General features: G+C 40.5%; 1 protein-coding gene across 3 annotated transcripts in view; it reads right to left on the bottom strand.

Moving 5' to 3' along the window:
* The window catches only part of ZFAT (zinc finger and AT-hook domain containing), a 144,461-nt gene extending 127,491 nt beyond the window's left edge, over positions 1 to 16,970 (bottom strand). The window contains exons 1-2 of one of the 3 annotated variants that reach the window (XM_067290126.1): positions 16,898 to 16,970; positions 4,627 to 4,808 (exon numbers count right to left, since the gene is read on the bottom strand). The gene's annotated coding sequence lies outside the window, so the exon portion shown is untranslated. Of the gene's footprint in view, positions 1 to 1,210; positions 1,229 to 4,626; positions 4,809 to 16,897 lie in introns of those variants that run through there. The other 2 variants (XM_067290130.1, XM_067290127.1) reach the window with 2 other exon arrangements.
* Between the last annotated feature and the right edge of the window lie 1,470 nt (positions 16,971 to 18,440).

Raw genomic sequence — 18,440 nt, 5'->3', positions numbered from 1 at the left:
CCTAACCTTGCTCCAAGCAAAGTATATATAGTTTTCAAATTACTTCAAAGAAAATAGGCTTATCCCAGCAGGCATGCAAGTCATGAACATCAGATAAGCGTGTGGCATTCGGTTTTACAAAGCATCTTTGTCCTTTTATGCATAAGTTCATAAAAATGTTAATTATTTGTTTTGCAGCAATACCCAAGAGGCCAATTCTTTTAAGTACATACATACAGCCTCCTTCCCCAAAGGAAACAGTCCACACAAGAACAGCATGAAATCATGGCATCTATTTGAGCATCAATCAATTCACAAACAAAACAAAAAACCCACATGAAAAAAAACTTTTTCAACCACTCACAGAACTATTAACTCTACTTAAAATGTAGATCTGAACAAGTCCTTTTTGGGAAGTGAGTTTTCAGAGTTTAGTGACAGTAGCTGGAAAGATACATAATACGGTGGCAAATAAAGTTGATTTTCAAAACACTTCTCCATGTTCTCAAATCAATCTTACATAAGATCTGACAAACATACTTAGGAAATTATTACTTTCACAGTATTTCTCACTTAAACATTTACTCTAGAATCAAACCACCACCTCCTTAAATAATTTCAACTATAAAAAGAAATTAAAAAAAATACTTCTGACATATTAACAGTCTACTCGATGCATTTCAGTCATATTTCCCTACTTGGAACAAGGTAACATTTGCCATTTAGCTACTGGACTACAATAGGAAGGAACGGCAATTATATAGCCACAGTTTATTTTGGAAAAGACAGAAATGAGCTTTTAGCTGGAAAAAGATTTTCTAAATAAGGACAAGACAATCTATGATTTTCTTTCTTTTTTTTTTTTTTTTTTAAAAAGACTTTTGTCTCCCAGCTACCTAAAACATTACTACTCTTTTACTGTATTATTGACAGAATTATCAGTGTCACCTACAAAAAAATGTCGAGACACTCAGGAAAGGTTCCTGATGTGGAAGTGGAAGGCAAAAAAGGGATGTTCAGCTTAACCTCAGCATCTGGAAGAAGTACAGAACACCCTACATGGAATTCATTTCTAAATATATGGACAGGAAGATAATCACAAACAGTTAACAAAGATTTATCAAATGACAGACAAAGCTCATATGATGCAAGCTATTTTGAAGGTTGAATGGTGCATGTGACACACTTGGACTTTAGTACAGCTTTTGACAGTCTCCCACTGCAGCCTCACCTGGAAGCTGAGGAAGCAGGAGCTCAACTAGCAGAAGGGAAGGTGAGCCGAACAACTGCCTGGATTGCCGTTTCTCAGGGTTGTAAGCAAAGGCTAAATGTCCAGGGCCAACGGTGGCGTCCAAACATACCCATTCGCAGCCAGGATGAGGACCAGAGCACACGCTCAGCAAACTGCCAAAGGATAACGCACTGGAGGGAGGAGGGAAGAAGGAGGTTGACACAGTGAATGGCAGCAAGATAAGGCTGAGAGAGAAAGACCCTGAGAAACGCGAGCACGGGGCCAAAAGAAACCTCCCTGGCTTCAATAAGCACAAGCGCAAAGCTCTGCACCCAGGACAGAATAACCCCAGCCCTGCTAGAAAGGACCCAGGCGTGAGGAGAAGCCAGGTGAAACGGGAGCCAACGCCTCACCGTGGCCAAGGCAAATCGCACGCGACACCGCGGCAGGAGCAGGGCAGCCGGCAGCTCGCAGGAACTTGTCCCCTCACACACACACAACCCCACACCCACCGCCGGCAAGGTCACTCTGCAAATACTGGGCCCACCGCCGAGACCCCCCCAAGGCAAGAAGGATGCGGAGGAACCAGGCAGGGTCCAGCACAGCCCTGCCACGCTGACCATGCCCCTACAGGACAGCACCCACGGGCACAGCTGAAGGCAGACGGGCCTCTTTCGCCTGACAAAGAGAAGGCTAGCGACCACCTCAGACCTCTCTACAGCTACCAGGAGGGCAGCGACAAGGACAGCAGAGCCAAACGCTTTCTCAGCGGTGGCAGAAGGAGGAACCAAGAAGGAGCAACAGCCACAAAACGCAGCCTGGAGGGTTCAGGTTGCATGCGATGAAAAATGTTTTCACTAGGAGCGTGGTGGGGCACGGGAACAGGCTTCCCTTCCCGCAGAAGGGCTGTGGATTCTCTTTCCTTCAGGCTTTCCAAGACTTGGACTCAGCTGCAGCTTTGTCTCACCATCAAGTGCTAGTTATAGCCCTGCTTTGAACAAGGGGTTGCACCAGAGACCTCCAGAGGTCCCTTCCAACCAGCATTCTTGCAATTGTATGACCTAACCACTGTGATCTGCTTCAAGTAACCATGACCTTGTTTAAACAATCACCCTCAGGCACGATGCTGAACTGAATCATCTTTGGAAAAAGAATTATCCATAGATGACATCAGCACAGCCTTTCCTATAAATAGCCAAGTGGTACCATCAATCTAGACTACATTTTGAGCATCTCAAATAGTCACAGTACATAGTCCCAAAAGTTTTGGGGTCGCAAATATTTAACGGCAAGACTATTTTAATTTACAAGTTTCAAATACATTAAAAAATAAGCTAAAGAGTAAATACAAGTTGCATACTTAAAGCTACTGAATTGAATAAGCTGCCAAACACTATCCCAAGATCACCTTTGATGATTACTCAATACTCCTCCACAAAAACTTCAAGATAATTATTTTATGCCAGTATTATATATAACATTATGCCAAGCAACAAGAAAGATATTTTCAGTTAGCTTGTTTGAGGAAGCTACCCTAAACTTAAAAAATGCAGTACTGTTTCCCACAAGACAATTTTGAACAAGAAATTTAAAAGAAATTAAACAATAATACTCTCTCAAACAATATACAAGGAAGTCCTACATTTAAGGACAGACTACAGATTTCAAGTCTCTGTTTTCCCTAGTAAATCTCAATTTTGTTTCCTTCTGGTATTAAATATCACTTTTCAAACCATAAAAAAAACCTAAGTATAGAAACTAAATACAGAACTAAACATAATATAGTATGACCTACCAAACTGTTCATGTGTTACCATACAAGTGCAGAGCTTTGCTGATAACCAGAATTAAACCATTTACAATACGCAAGTAGTTTGGCCTTAGGAGTAGGAAAACTGGTTCCTACTACTTACTCACAGGACTGCAAACATTAAGGAACAACTCAGTGCAATACAGAAAAACAGTTTGCTGAAGGGGGTACCTAGGTCTCCACGTTCATTTGACATTACAGTCCTGTTCTGCAAAACAAAACAATTAGTGCTAAAAGATACAAAATGCAAACTACATGTACTCCAGAAGGTCTTAATCCAAAGTTAGCTCTAGTCCTATCCATGGTCTAAATGCCCTTAGTCTGAATGCATGAGGCAGAAATCAGAAGGACATCTTCCAAATGTTTCATCCAAAAGGAATCCACTTTGTATACTCCACAAGACAAACTGCAGAACAGTAATTGAAGACCATCAGAATACTTGTGTCAAAATTGCATTCCTGATCCAAATTAAAACATGGATGTAGTTCACTAAATGACCTTTCAACTGTTGGGCAAGTGGAATCACTTCAGTGAGATGGCCAATGAGCTCCAGAAGTAAAGGAAATGGAGGAGAACAATTTGTATTGCTGATCTAATGAAAGAAAGGAGTTCCTATCCCAAATTCAAATAATACCCCAGTGCAGGGTTTCATTATGCAGGAAACTATTAATACGGTTTAAGGCATTACTGAAACAGGAGATCTGCAAAACCCTCTTCCACCTATTTCCACCCCCACACACACACACTGATATCATTCACCTTAAGCCAACTCTTGTATTTATATAACTACACAAGCTGACTGAACTCATGAAAACAGCAGAAGAGTAACCCAAGAAATAGTCTTCCTGCAAGATGCTCTTTGTTTTCAAACAGAAAATAATCTGCTAGCTTTAGGGGTCAGCAGTATGAGAGAAGTATAGTACATGAAAGTCTTCTAAAATGGTACTTATGCAGCTGATTTTCTGAAGAAGCTGGAAACATACAGGTCCCTTCTGGGGCTCATATACATGTTGACAACATCAAGGGAGGGAAAAAAAACAGAACAAAAAAAAATACAAACAAAAAGCATCCACAAATGAAACCTGGCTCTCCAGACACTATCCAGTCAGAACCATTTTTACGATTTGGAGAGCCCTTCTCCGAGCAGCATTTCCAAAAATTTCACCGTATTTACTACACATCATTTCAAAGTATTCTCTCAAACAGTGAAAACTATTTAAGATTAATCTTTTTACCCCCTTTGCTCTTCATACGAGGACCACAAGAAAAAAAAAAATCAATTTCTTAGATAAAACTAAGGTAGGCAGCAAACAAAGTTGCTATTCAGCCTATGGAGATAGGCATTCTGGAGGTGATAATGCAAAGTTATTCCAGAGCTAATCCTTAGTTTTTATTAGCTGAACTTTAAGTCACCGAACCTGAACACCTAAAATTTACGCATGTCTACAAAAAACAGAGTAACACATGAATACAAAAACTGCACTTGAGTTCTTGGTCACACCTCTAATAGGAACTGACCATGTAATAGGAACATTACTTAGTATAACTTGGGATGGTCACTGTGCAAGAGTTAAAGATATGAAAAGACTACTACAGGAATACTCACAGCCACACGTACTACAGAGATCACTGGTGCAATTTTAGGATGGTCAGAGTTGATCACAGTAAGAGCGCAGTAGCAGAGGAGCAGTCTCAATCTCTCTCTCTCCCCTGCACTGTATTAGGAGTTTTACAATTTCATGATGCAAGTTGGTTAGGCCAATCACCATATCTAGCTGCAAACTACTCCTGGAAAAGAGGAAAAAAAAAGAAAAAAGGAAGATTAGTTTTCTGCTGTAGCAGAAAATTAAATACTGGATTAACTGACAGGACGGCAGGACAATCCTTAGCACTGACAGTAAGAAGGAAATGTATAGGGCAGGACTGCCTGTTTTGGTGGCAGTATAGTGTTAGATCAATATAGGCAAATTGTGAAACCACAACACAAACCCCTCCCTCCACCTACTAGAAAAAGATAACGATACTTAAGACCTCTTGTACCAATATTTTGAGTGGAGAACTAACAATATAAAGTGTACCATATATCTTACTTACGGAGACACAATAAATAGCTACCACGGTGGAAAAGAAATAAAATACAGGGAAGGTGCTAAACACTTAAAAAATAATAATAATAAGTTTGGCAAAATCATGTTACCTTATATTAAAGGTAATAATAATTTTAAAACTATTTAGATGTAGCTTCAATGCTTTGCAACACAAAACTGACACTTAAAAGAACCAATAGAGAAACATTAAGTTGACTTTCACTCTCTGTATGAAAGCCCACCCCAATTACAAGTCTCTGAAAACTCTTCCGATAGTTGTTTGTTAACATGGAACTGCTTCCGCAGAACTCTACACCAAACACAGTGAGCAGACTCCAACTCCATGGAAATCAACTGAGCAGGACTTATACAGCAATTGCTTTTTCTGAATACTAGAGGGGCTATTTTCCTGCCAAACACCTTTAACTTAATGCTGGAAATCTGTCTTATGCTACCAATGCTCCACCTGCTGGTATGAAGACAGTACAGACGAGCCAGGAAAGCATCTTTACCTTAATAGAGAGAGACAAATAAAAAAAAGGCAAAAATAAAAAACTTTCTGAATATACAGCAGCATTTAAAACACCTAAAGCAAAAAACTCTCTTCAAGAACTTGGGAACGTAATCTATTTCTGAATACTAACATTCTTGAAAAATAATTTGTGAAACCCACTAACCAAGGATGTGGCTTACTCCTCTTTTAGTAGCTGGCCAACTATTAATACATTAACATTAGTTATAGTCAAGGGTGGAGATCTGTGGAAAAGTTTAAGAGAGGCAAACCAAGTCCAGAAGTGGAGCCTAAAAGTCCCACACATGAATATCATTAAGTTTGGAGTTTCTGCATGATAAATTTGATTTTAAGAAGATTTTAAAGTGAACTTTCCTAGAGCGCAAAATAAAATCTCATTAAAAAGCAAGTATCTACCCAACACAAGTGAACCACAAAACAAAAAAAAACAAAAAAAAACAAAAAAGAGAGAAACAATGCTGCCATACCACCTCATTTCAGCACCTTTATAGATGAAAAAAGAATAATGTAATTACAAAAAAAACAAAAAAGGTAAGAAAAACTTTGGTTCCTCATAGGAATCTGCCTTACTCTGGTCAGCCTAGATGATGTTCACTGGAAAAGGTTTGAAGGGCAAGAATGCTGCAGTACATAAGACTTATTTCACATGTTGAAAAATCTGAAAGGTGTGTTCATTCAGTTTACTACAAGGGATCTGTTAATCATCTGTTTCAAGCACTTTTTTTTTTTTTTAATGCCAAAGAAAGCAGTATAGGTAACTGAAGTAAACTTTCAAGGTGTTTGGAGATTGACTCAACTTGTGAATCAGCTACCTCCCCCAGCCTCTTCCACAGTGTGTTTATATGCAAGCGCAGGACAAGTTACTGAAAGCACTTATTATAGATATCTGCTACTTTTATTCTTCATTTGAGTGTTTAACTGCAACTTCTCAGCTAGTTTTGCAAGAAGGTTGCACCTCAAACAGAAGTTAGTGGAAATCGTATTAGCTAAACAGAAATGTAATAAGAACATCAAGGACACCCCTCAAGAAGTCATTCAGTTTTCAAAATCATTTCAGGTGGAGCTTGTGATCTTTCTTTCAATATGAAATATAAAAATGTAATTGATACCAAAATAATGAGCATCAGCAAAAAACAGTTATTGAGCAGGAAAAAGATGTTTTGTTTAAAAAGTTAACTAAAATGTTAACCTGCACAATAGGGGAAGACTTCAGGAAATTTCACAAATACAGACTTCCAGTCAATGTAAAAAAATAAACTTAAACACAGACAAGCTGCCCATCTTTCCCCAGACTCACCAGAAGTTAACTGCATTAGACCCCACTTAAACGCAAGGAAAAGGTCACACAAAGAAGCGGAAAGGGAAAAAAAAAGTTGGAAGAATGAAGTTAAACTACTGCTGTACCATCACTGTTACAGTAAAGTGGGGTTTTGCTTGTCTTAAAGTCAGCATGTTAATGCCTGCTGAATAAACTGGGAATATCACGTTAATGAACACACGATCACAGCAACATATCAAGAGCATGTGCTGAGCTGGCAATATTTGCCATGAAGCAAGCTTTCCACATGCAAAAAAAAATCTCACATTGTCTTTTAAATCCCAACTTAATAATTTGAGTACTATTTAAAAGTCGAATTCTTCAAACTAATTATAGTCTCCAACTGAAAACAATAGTTTAAAAGATAGAAAATGTCACAGAATTACCAATAACCTGTACAACACAATGCTTCAGTCTCTAATGATCTGAAACACCTATCTGTGCAAATATTAACAAGAAAGCTAAAATACCTTTTTGCTTCTACGGGGAGAAGTAAAGGCTGAAGCAGGCAGCCACACAGTTCAAATTAAAAGCATATTATAAGCTAAACAAAAAGGTGAATACAATTTTTATTTCACAGTAGTTGACTTATGAAAACATTCCCCTTTTCACTTAAAAAAAAAACTATATAAAAACACAGACCTTGTTATAAATTAATGATTAACAATCTTCAGAAACTGTAGCAAAGACCTGGTTTTATTTGGATGCCTGGTACTGTTAAGTGAAATGTAAAAGTAAGACTATGCATAACAACAGCTCAAGCTGTGTAAATAAGATCTCATTTTTAATATGGAGATAAGCAAGAATTAAAGTCAGATATCATTAACTATAATGACAAGGAACTTCACACTGAAATTGGTGGTGTGTAAAAACCAGCAACAAACAGGCCAGCAGTTCTTCCTGATATTATAATATGCAACCTCATGTTAACATACAAAATCACAACTTCAATCAGTTTGTTAGAAACAAGGAATGTTTAAGTACATTTATTCATCTTTCTTTCCTGAGATTTTACTGCCGCTAGTTAATATTTGGCATAAACTGCCTTTTAACTGAACAACCAGCTTTGCAGTTCCCAAGCCAAGCAGTATGTTTATCAAGACAAGTCAATTAGTCACCACATTCAAAATGAAAAAAGTCATTTTAAAATTCTGATTAAGCTTTTGAACTCAAGGCATTGGTACAGGTTGGAATTAAATGAGAAATACAGGATCAGATAACGATGCCTAAGCACATAGTATCTGAGGATATCAACTATTACATTTGTTTCACAATTGGTCACACCAAAAAACATTGCATCAGATCTGGCAACCCATTTTAGAAGTTACAGATACAAATTAAAAAATAGGGGAGAGGGAGAAGAGTTGAAATAGACAGATGCGTATTTTCAGTAAATAAAACATCACAAGTTTCCTTGTTAAAAGAATATCTTTTCCTCATGGCTGATTCAAGTTTTGAACATGGCTAGCTCTATTGAGGGCTGCAGCTTTTTTTTTCCTGTTATAAAGCCTACAGATAGAGTATACTGGTCTTCATAAAGCTCAAGGAGTCACCTTAAGTTGCCTTAATATTTCCTTGAAGTACTCTTGATATCTTCAGAATGGATGAGGGACAGGTTGCAAAAGAATAAAGAACTAAATTCCCTGATACCAGAACATTCCCAATGTTCCAGTGACCTGAATCCACCTGAAAGTGCCTGATCCTGTCAGCAGACAGCTTAGTTTTCCCACGGTGGAGGGCTATGTTAAAATGAAGGTGTCCTTGACCTAGAGAGGGATCAGAGGGTTAGGCTCACAGAACCACCATCAGGAAAAACATTCCTGAAATAAACCGTATTTGTCTCATCTGGATAACATACATACCTGCCTGAAACACTAATATTAAAACTGAGCTAGCTTTAAATTAAGACAAGAAAAATTAACTGGAAAAACATTTAGTCATCCTTCCAGAAAAGGATGCAACACTGAGGTAAGAAGTTTTACTGCTTTAATTTCCTGAACAATAATTTAAAATAAGTAGAATCCCAACAGAAGTAGACTAAGGGCAGTGATGAGGGAGAACATTTGCAAACACAGTCACCACGCAGTCAGATCATCTAGTAACAAGGCTTACCAGCAGTGATGACACTACATCATACACGGTCTCTATAGAGAGCTAGAAACTGCTGGGAAAACAAGAGGTTAACAAAACCCATTATATGGGCTATATAGTAAAAATATACATAAATATACATGTAAAAATAATGATGCATATCAAATATGGAGCAGGCAGACTGAATAGGGATAAAAAAAGCAGCCTTTAAGCACAAAGGTGCCCAGCTTGGAAGAACCATGAACATTATGCAATTTTTACAACCCCACCACAACACTAGTAAGGATAAGGAAAGAACACAGGAAGGAAGTTGAGATGGAAAACTCATAGCACCTCATCAATAGCCAAAGAGATAAAATATGCCTCCATAACTTTAAATACCTAACCAAAGCCAACATTGATGACAGACTGTTACTATGAGCACTGACTCCCCAGGTCCAACAGCTGAGATGCATCTTAGAAATTCTCAGTAAGAGCAGCTAAACAGCTAGAGAGGTCATCACTTGCTTAAATTTAAACCAGAAGTGAGTTTTCAATACGTTCTACTTTTAACTTTTTGCTTCCAATTCATATCTCATTGAATAACTAACTCTATTTTACCATTATGTTTGCTTGGTGCTGAGGATATGAGAAAAGGAGACAGTTTGGTGAAGGTTTAAAAACAAAACAAAACAAAACAAAAAAAACACACCTCTGTGCCAGCAGCCCTGAGCAATTTGTACCCTGGGATATAGGGTACAGGCTTAGGCTCACACACTAAGGAGCATTTTCTGCCAAGCTGCAAAGGGTCAGCGGGGCATCTTCTGTTGCCAAGCATCAGCTTCAGGAAAGAGTAGTTTCCAGAAGGTACAAATTTGAGCCTTTTCTGTAAGGTCATCAACAGTACACGATATTCCTCACAGCTCTCCCAAACCTGTGGACTCACACTATGACTTCTGCAAATAAAATTATTCAGCTAGTGCATTAAACATTCTGAATGACCAACTGAGTAGTTGTATAAAAACAAACAAAAAAAAAGCCCAGGAAAGTGCTCGGTCTTCAGAAACACTTTAAACCCCAGAACAATGACGACTCTGCATTTGATTGAACTGTGCTATATCTGCAGAGAGAACAATGAAGTGAATGGATGAAAAAAGTCCTCAGAGGGTCATCTGGCATTTTGATTTATTATACTAACGTTAAGCCTCTAATGTTCAATTCTCTACATCGTTCTTACCCAGCAAAAGACCCATTTCAGGCTTATTTTACCTCTATATTCTGTACATAGAAATGCCACAGTAAGGTCTTACAGATTCCACTAATACCACTTTGAATTCTAACACAGTGTTGATTCAGTGTGAAACATAAGAATTAAACAGCCTTTTAGTATTTTAGCTTCCTCATTCCCACAGGATTCAATATGCCCTAAGACATGAAACAATCTTATCTAGGGCATTTCTTGTGAATATTTTAATCTTTTTTTCCTTTATCTTTATAACCTTCACTTCTGCAGAAATGTAGACCTAGTTCCCTCAACTTTCTCATGCAGTTAAAACTCTTTACTGGTGTCATTCAAACTGAGGCATATTGAGAAGACAGTATACAAAGAGCAAGCTGATACTAACATTTAACTTCAAGCACAGAAAACTTATCCGTATCAAATAAATTTTAAGCTGGGTGGGTTGTGCTTCTTCTCATTAAGTGCCAGCTCAGACAAAGCAACCCCTATTTGCAGGTAGTAGGGCATTCTCCAAGTAGACCAGTTCACTGCTGCTGTAACCTATGGAACTCCCTAAAAAAAGAAAAAACAAACAAAAAAACCCACACAAACATTTTGAAACAAATACAAAAGGAAAGACTGGGATTGCTATTGTGTTTATAAAATCATCCATCATGCTGATCAATAGAATCTCAATACACTCTCCTCCATCTGTAGGCCTTTACTATTACTTAATTGAAATTGCAGCCTTTTTGAAGCAGGAACTGGAGGGGAAGGAGGAGGAGGGTTTTTGGTATAACACCTAGCACAATGCTAAGGATTAAGAGACCAATTATTCACCACTACAAGTAGTCCTTTGTTTTTCTTTACCTTCACCATTCCAATAGTGCGTGCAAGATAAACTGGAAAAGATCATGGAGCTAGGCAATGAACAGTTAGGCTAGACAGCTATCCAAAAGTTTTCAAGATAGCTAAATAAAACAAATTATATATGCAAAATATCACAAATGCATGTCTTACTATCTCTACACAGTTTCAAAAACATCTTTTGTAGCACAGCAAAACTGTACTATCCAGGCACCAAGATTAAAGAGCATTTTAATATTATTCCATGTTATGTATGCCAAAGATAAATATGAATAAATTTGCATATGAAGTCTACAAACTGAACAGTTTTTAAAGGTTTTTCAGTCCAGATAGAATTCTAGGTCAAAGTTTTTGCAGCTATCCTGAAGTTCACTACCATTCCAGAAGCTCCCCCTTACAATGTTTCCACCATTATGTGTTTCCAGCCACAAGTTTTTTTACCTCTCTGTTCTACAGATCACATTTAAAAAAAATTAAAAAATCCCATCACACTGTCTAAAACAAAATGCAAGTAGTGTGCAAGCAGCATACTTGGATAGTCTAGTCAGCTTGTTCTCAATCTGATTATTCACCTGTTTTGTACTGACTGCCATCTGCCCACTCCTCCTCCTTTCTGTCTCTGACACAGACCTTGTGCCATCTCATAAGCATTTTTTTAGCACCTTACTGCACACTTCTTCCAGGTCATTGACATACACAATGAATAAACTTAATTGCAAGATTGCTCCCTGGGGCTCCTTAGTCCTGCCATTTCAAATTGACTCCACTTGGAGAGAATGGTTTGCTACGTAATTAAAAATATATTTATACACACACACAACCAGTTTCAAAAATATATATAAAAATATACAAATATATGATTTATAACAGTAGATTCAAGAACAAGTCTACCACCACTCATGTTTAGTTTCCACCATATTTCTATATTTACTAGTGATTAGTATTCTTATACAAGAGTAAGAATGCATGCATTATTTTAGGAAAACAATTTACTGATTAACAGAACTTTGACAGTTGTCTCTATTAATGCTATGACAGTCGTAGCCAAATCTTATCACGTGTTGAAAAGGACACTGAGATTAATTATGTATTTCCAATCTGGCCTCTTTATTAGTATCAGAAATGTTCATTTCCTAAGTTGTACACGACAGTTGCTTAAAACTCCATCTGGCTTTTTTGATTTACACCAGGAACTTCCGTGCTAGGAGTACATGAATATATTAACTGCACTGATATTTTTGCTCCCCTCAAAAAAAGAATATTAAAGTCTTCAACAGAAAACTTAAGTGGGAACAGAATTGTAAATGTCTATAATGTCTATAAGCACTTGGAACTTTAGGAAGCATCATTGCAAGATTCCACGCTTATTTACTTTTTTTTTTAATGTAGAAAATCAAATCCAAAAAGAGCCTTCACTTTACTTTATCTGCCACTGACCTTTAGACCTGACACCCACTGCATCCTGTGGGAAACTTTTTCCAAGAGCCAACTTTCTCATAAATATTTTAGCAGATTTAAGAATCCAGGCTATGTTTTATTAGCCTGTGTCTACAAAACGTAAAGGCTATTGAATAAGACAACATATACATGGACTTCTATATGCACATAAATATCTATAAAGAAATAAAATAAAATGCCATAATAGCTTGAATGTACTACATGCAGGTGTTTTTGAAACAGTTTTTAAGAGGTTTACTGTTACAGCTGCTATAAGTCTATGCTAAAAAGCATATGTCTGCATTACTGTCTGTCTTTCTGCATATGGTTTAAAAACACATTTGCATATCCTCCAAAAATAGTAAAGTACTAGGGGGAAAAAAAAGGCCTGTGCATTTTATATGCAAAGAACAATAGTGATATTTCAATTCCCTACTAAAAATGAAAATTCAAGTCCCTCTTAGATGCTTTACCAGTAAATTTCCTTAAACTCCGCAAGGACTGCTCACTTGCAAGAATTTGTTTAGCTTTAAAGTGTCAAAGCACTGCACCTGTTCCTTTTCAGACAGCCATTCTTCTTGTCAAGTCTTACATATTCCCCTTGCTTCTCCATCACAAAGCGGAATTGTTCCATGGAGTATGGAACAGATCACATACGGAAAATTATATGATTTTTTTTTTTTTCCCCAAGAATTTCCACAGGCCTTTCATATTTGCACTGCTATCCAGGTGTGCTTCTCCAGGTCAACTCTTCCCTTCTGTATACGGTTCCCCTACAGAGCTATACATCTTCCAGAGTTGCATCAGCATTCACAAGGAAACTTTTCAGCTATTCAACACAACTCCCCCACAGAAGCCATGGAGCCAGACAAGGACAACTGAGTTCACTAAGAGAGGTGAGCGGGAATTTGGCTCTGTAATACCAGCAGAGCACTAACAAAAGATACAAGAGTATTTAAGAAGCAAAACCACTTTTTTTTTTTTTTTTAAACTGAACCATTAGATATTGTTCAAGATGCCCAATTTACTTTGAATTGAACTATAAACATTATATTACTGCAGGATTTTACATCAGAAAGTTTTAGCTAGATTTAGCAAACAAGAAAAATAGAAGAAATGTTTGTTTTTAAACGCTTATAATGGAGGGTTTGCCTCAATTTCACCCATCAAGCGGCAGTATCTTCATTATGTATGACCAAATGTTAACTTCATGAACACGTTTACAGCATCAGTCTTTCTGAGGCCTTGTAACAAGAAGGGCACAAGTAACAGAATATAAAAGCCTCTATTTTCCTATCCTAATCTTACTGGAGCTTCTACTGAAATCATAATTCTTTAGTTTATATGGCTGTTTTATCACCAGCTATCAAAACTACAGTTGTGGTCCATCAACGTATAATACAGAACAAGACTTCTTCCCAGTAACTCCTCTCTCACACGATTATCTCCATATCTGCAGTACTTTACAGTGCCCATTACCAAGCGGAGCAGGAGGACTAGCTGTGTTTCACTCCAAGTTATTCCTCGGATGTCACCTAGGAGGACAGTATTATGCTCCTGCCATAGATATCTTCAGAATGTTTGTAAGAATTTGCATGTAGAAATTCGAGACAACAGGCAGCCAGTAGCTATTCAGCACTCAAAAAAAAAAATCTACAGGAAGATAATGCCAATGAATTTTCATGCATGAGAACAGCAGGACAGGATGTACAGTGCAAGCTTACATAAGACACAAGGCACTGCTGGGAACCAACAGAAGTGAACAGCATAAATGGCTCAGAAAAATGCTGATGTCACTTGTATACATTTGGGTAAAACTGGCTTTCCATATGCCAAGTTTCTCTAATCCTAAACCTTGTCTTTCTAACAGCTGTTCATTGAACCTTACAATTTGTTCTGTTTTACTGAGACCTTGAAAAGAATTTAAAAAAAACCTGCAAGTGTTCCCTATTAATATTAAGATGCTAGATAAAGAAATAAATCCAAAAAGCATCTAGATTTATTGTAACACTTACATGCAAGAATCTAAACAACAACAAAAAAAGAAAGGGTTATGGAAGAGTGGAAAAAGCAAGCAGTCATGTACACACATACTTGTCCCTAATTCTTACTGAAAAAAAAAATATATATATATACACACACACACACACACACACATATATATAGTTCAAGCTCAACTTATCTGTGTTAAAATATGACCTCTACAGAGCTACTAAGGTCAATGAGACTTAGTAGTTACTCAGTAAGTCCTGCTTGCATAAATTAAAGATGCCTAAGGGAAGCTATGAAACTGAGTATTTGATTTTTTCCAGGGCACCTACATATTATGAATTAACAACAAATTGCCATTTTTCCAGACAACTCCTTCCAGTTTTGTTATTTATATATTAAAAAAAAAAAAAAAGCAGCAGTGTTGTAATTACTTTTCTCTCAACACATAACAGCTTTCCTATTTAATTTCAAAACTGATAATGGAGGTTTCATACTGACTTGAACATACAAACTTGAAAATATTTTAGAAATGGCTAAGATATCAGTCAATTAGTGCTTCTTTATCCTTCCACAACAAGAGCCAAAAAAAGAAGGAAAAGCAATCTAACTGGCCAAGCTAGTCTAAAGCAAAACTGGAAAGAGGGAAAGCTTAGCTCGCTTGGGTCAGTATTCACGGCAACAGCAGCAGCAGCTCCAACTCTGCGCTTGGTTGCATTCACCTGTTACAGTAGTGACTGCACAACTGCACAACTATTTAGAGCAGTATGCAAACCACTTACAGGTAAGTACTTCACCGTTCAATGCACCTGTATAGAAGTTATCTATGGCATACTTAGGGCATTTGATTTTCTGTAAAGAGCATCACATAAGGTGAGAGGGTAAATATTGTTCCCAGAACTGAATTATTAAAAGTTTATTTTTCATTACACATGTAATGAACTTATTGTCACTACTGTTAGTATTTTCTTGCAAATACAGAGGCACCGGGAGATAGTATTCAGTTAATGCAACTACTCAACCCTGGTAGGTACAACTAAATGGTATCAAAGTTACATATCAACTCCAGAAGTAATTTCTTCAATCAAGTATACCAAAATATTTCTTTTCCTGTTCCCTGATTTTTGTACCAAAACACCAGATCTAACATCATACAACTCAGAGATGCCAATTATCAGAGATACAGCTGCATTAGAAGTTCACTAGGTTTCCTTTGCAGTGGAAGAGGACACCAGCTTTGCTATAGGTGAACAGAAGAAAAAAACCACACAAACTATTTTCACTATGGAATTTCAGCTCTTTAAAAGCATATTAGAGCACACTTTACATAAAAACACAAGCTATAAGGATACAGTGCACATAACGCAATATCACAAATTTTAAAATATCTTTTTAAAGAAGTGTCCTATCTCCATCCAAGGTTAACTACTATGGGAAAATTCTGCAAGCAGAACAGAGTCCTGGCGGCAGCATCTATGCTATTATAGGGGGAATAACATAACTATGTACCTGCCATTACCATAGCAAATCAGCATCTCAAAGTCTTCAGTGAATTTATTCACACGGTGTGTTTTTTGGAAAGTACTGCAACCTCTAATTTACAAGCAAACAGAGAACTGATCCAGAAAGACCGATCCAAGGTCACAGAGCGAGTCTGTGGCAAAGTGAGAACTTTACCTGGGCTTGCCTTGGCGCCAACTAGTGCTTTCCAGTAACAAGTCGTTTTGCCCCTCTAAATCATTCCCTGAGCGTGCAAAGACAGCAGGCTGCCCCCAGCACTCAACAGCAGCCTCACTCCGGAGTTAAAAAAAAAATAAATAAATAAAATAAATCACGCCCAAGGGCCTTGCTCTCCACGGTCACAGCCCGGGCTGCTGTGGGAAAGGGGATATATATTATTAGGCGGCCTGCCGCGGTGGTGACCCAGCTCTCACACCAGAGAAAAGCCAGCCCCGGGGGAGCTGCACTCCGTCACGCTACAGACCACAGGGCAAGGGCAAAGTGCAGCGAGGAGGGGACACAACTCGCAAGTTACGCAAAGCCGGGGGGGGGAGGCTGAAGAAGCCCTTGGAGCCCCCGGGGACGGCGCGGCTGCCGGCGCGGCGGGGCGCGGCGCAGGCCCCTGGGCCGCCCCGCAGTGCCGGGGGGCGCCGCTCCGCGGACTCACCACCCCCCCCCGCTGGGGGAAGGACGACAAGTTTCGCCCCGCGCCGCCCGGGGCAGCCGCGCTGTGCGGGGCCGGGGGGGGGAGGGGAGGGCAGGGAGCCGCCCGCCTCCCAACGGCCGCCGTGTGGGGGGCGCCGCGCGCTACCCCCCCTCCCCTCCCCGCCCGCCGGAGGCCGCGGCCGCCGCTCGTACCTGTGAGGGGGGCGGAGGGGCGGGCGGCTCCGCCGCGGGGGCCGGGGCCCGGCCTCCCCTCCCGCCTCGCCCCCCGGCCCGGCCCGGCCCGGCGGCCGCGTCCCGGCCCGCACCGCTGCGGCCCCGTCTCCTCCTCGCCTTTAGTTTGACCTTTTCCGTGTCTCCGCTCCCTGTCCCCGACACACTTTGACGTCACTCCCATGGCAACCAATCCCCGCCCCCTTCCAGCTCGCGCGCGCGCCCTCCCCCCCCCCCCCCCCCCCGCGGCTCCCTCCCCTCTCGCCGCACGGACTCACGCACGCACGCACGCACGCACGCACGCACGCACCGCCCGCCGCGAGGGCGGCCGGGGAGGCAGGGGAGGAGCCGGCTCACTGGCGGCCAATGAGCGCGCGCCCGAGCGCCTCCCCCCGCCACTCGGGCGGCGCGCGACCGGCGTGCGAGGTGCGCGCGCTGCGCAGGGGGTGCGCGGGGTGCGCGATATGCACCGTGTGCGCGGTGCGCAGTGTGCGTGGGGTGCGCCGTGTGCGCAGCATGCGTGGGGTTTACGGCGTGCACAGTGCATGGTGTGTTTGGTGCACAGTGTATACAGTACACCATGTACACGATGTGTTTATGAGTGTGGGCGGTGCACAGTGCATGCAGGGCATAGTGCACTGTGAACATCATGCACCGTGCACGCCACTGTAGGTGCCACAAGCATGCAGCTCACCGCTTCACTACGCAAGCATTAGAAATACATGCCATGGATGTGGGAGGTGGAATCCCAAAGTGTGCAGGAGAGTGTGTGTGTCAGAGGGGGGGGGGAAAGTTCCTGTGCTGGAGAGGTTGCAGAGGGAGCAGGGATGTGGAGCAGGAGCGGGAGGAATTCTGCACGTGGCTGCAGCGGAGCCAAGGGCAGAGCGGGGCATTGAAGTAAAAGCCTCTAATCCCTCGGTGCAAAGATAAGGGAGAAAGAGGGCAGGACACGCTCCTTCACTCTCCTCAGTGCAGTGAATCCTTTCCCTCTGCCCAGAAGGAGGAAGGAAATCTTGCGCAGGGGTTTAAACGCCTCTTTTTCACAGCACACACCTATTCCACCTGAGCTCGTGCCTACTTCTTTCCCTCCTCGTGTCCTTCCTTACCCCGCAGCATTGCTGTATTCCCCACAGAGCAAGCCGCTTCCCGTCTCAACCTAGAGCATGTCGCCGCTGTTTGGGAAGCTCCGGGACAATTGCATTTACTTCCCCAATGTATTTGGTGTACGCATCCCATCCATCATATGTATCTCATATGGTAATGTGCATATCTCAGTGCCTCAGCACACAATGTGTATATATATATATATATATATATATTTTGTGTATATATACTTGACTTCAAACACTGCCAGCTGTGAAAAAGGTGTACCTGCATGACACGCGACCTTGGCAAGGCCTGTATAGCTGTAGCCCATCTCATGAAAGCTGCGTGCATTAACCTCACGCTGTGCATTGGAGGCTCCAAGCCGAGATAAACACACAGGCACAGTATTTAAATACACCATTAATGAACGAGTCCGCTG

This window comes from Apteryx mantelli, chromosome 2, assembly GCF_036417845.1.
Source record: "Apteryx mantelli isolate bAptMan1 chromosome 2, bAptMan1.hap1, whole genome shotgun sequence".
Classification (NCBI taxonomy): domain Eukaryota; kingdom Metazoa; phylum Chordata; class Aves; order Apterygiformes; family Apterygidae; genus Apteryx; species Apteryx mantelli.
The sequence above is the reverse complement of the archived record's forward strand: the minus strand, read 5'-3'. Positions and strand labels throughout refer to the sequence as shown.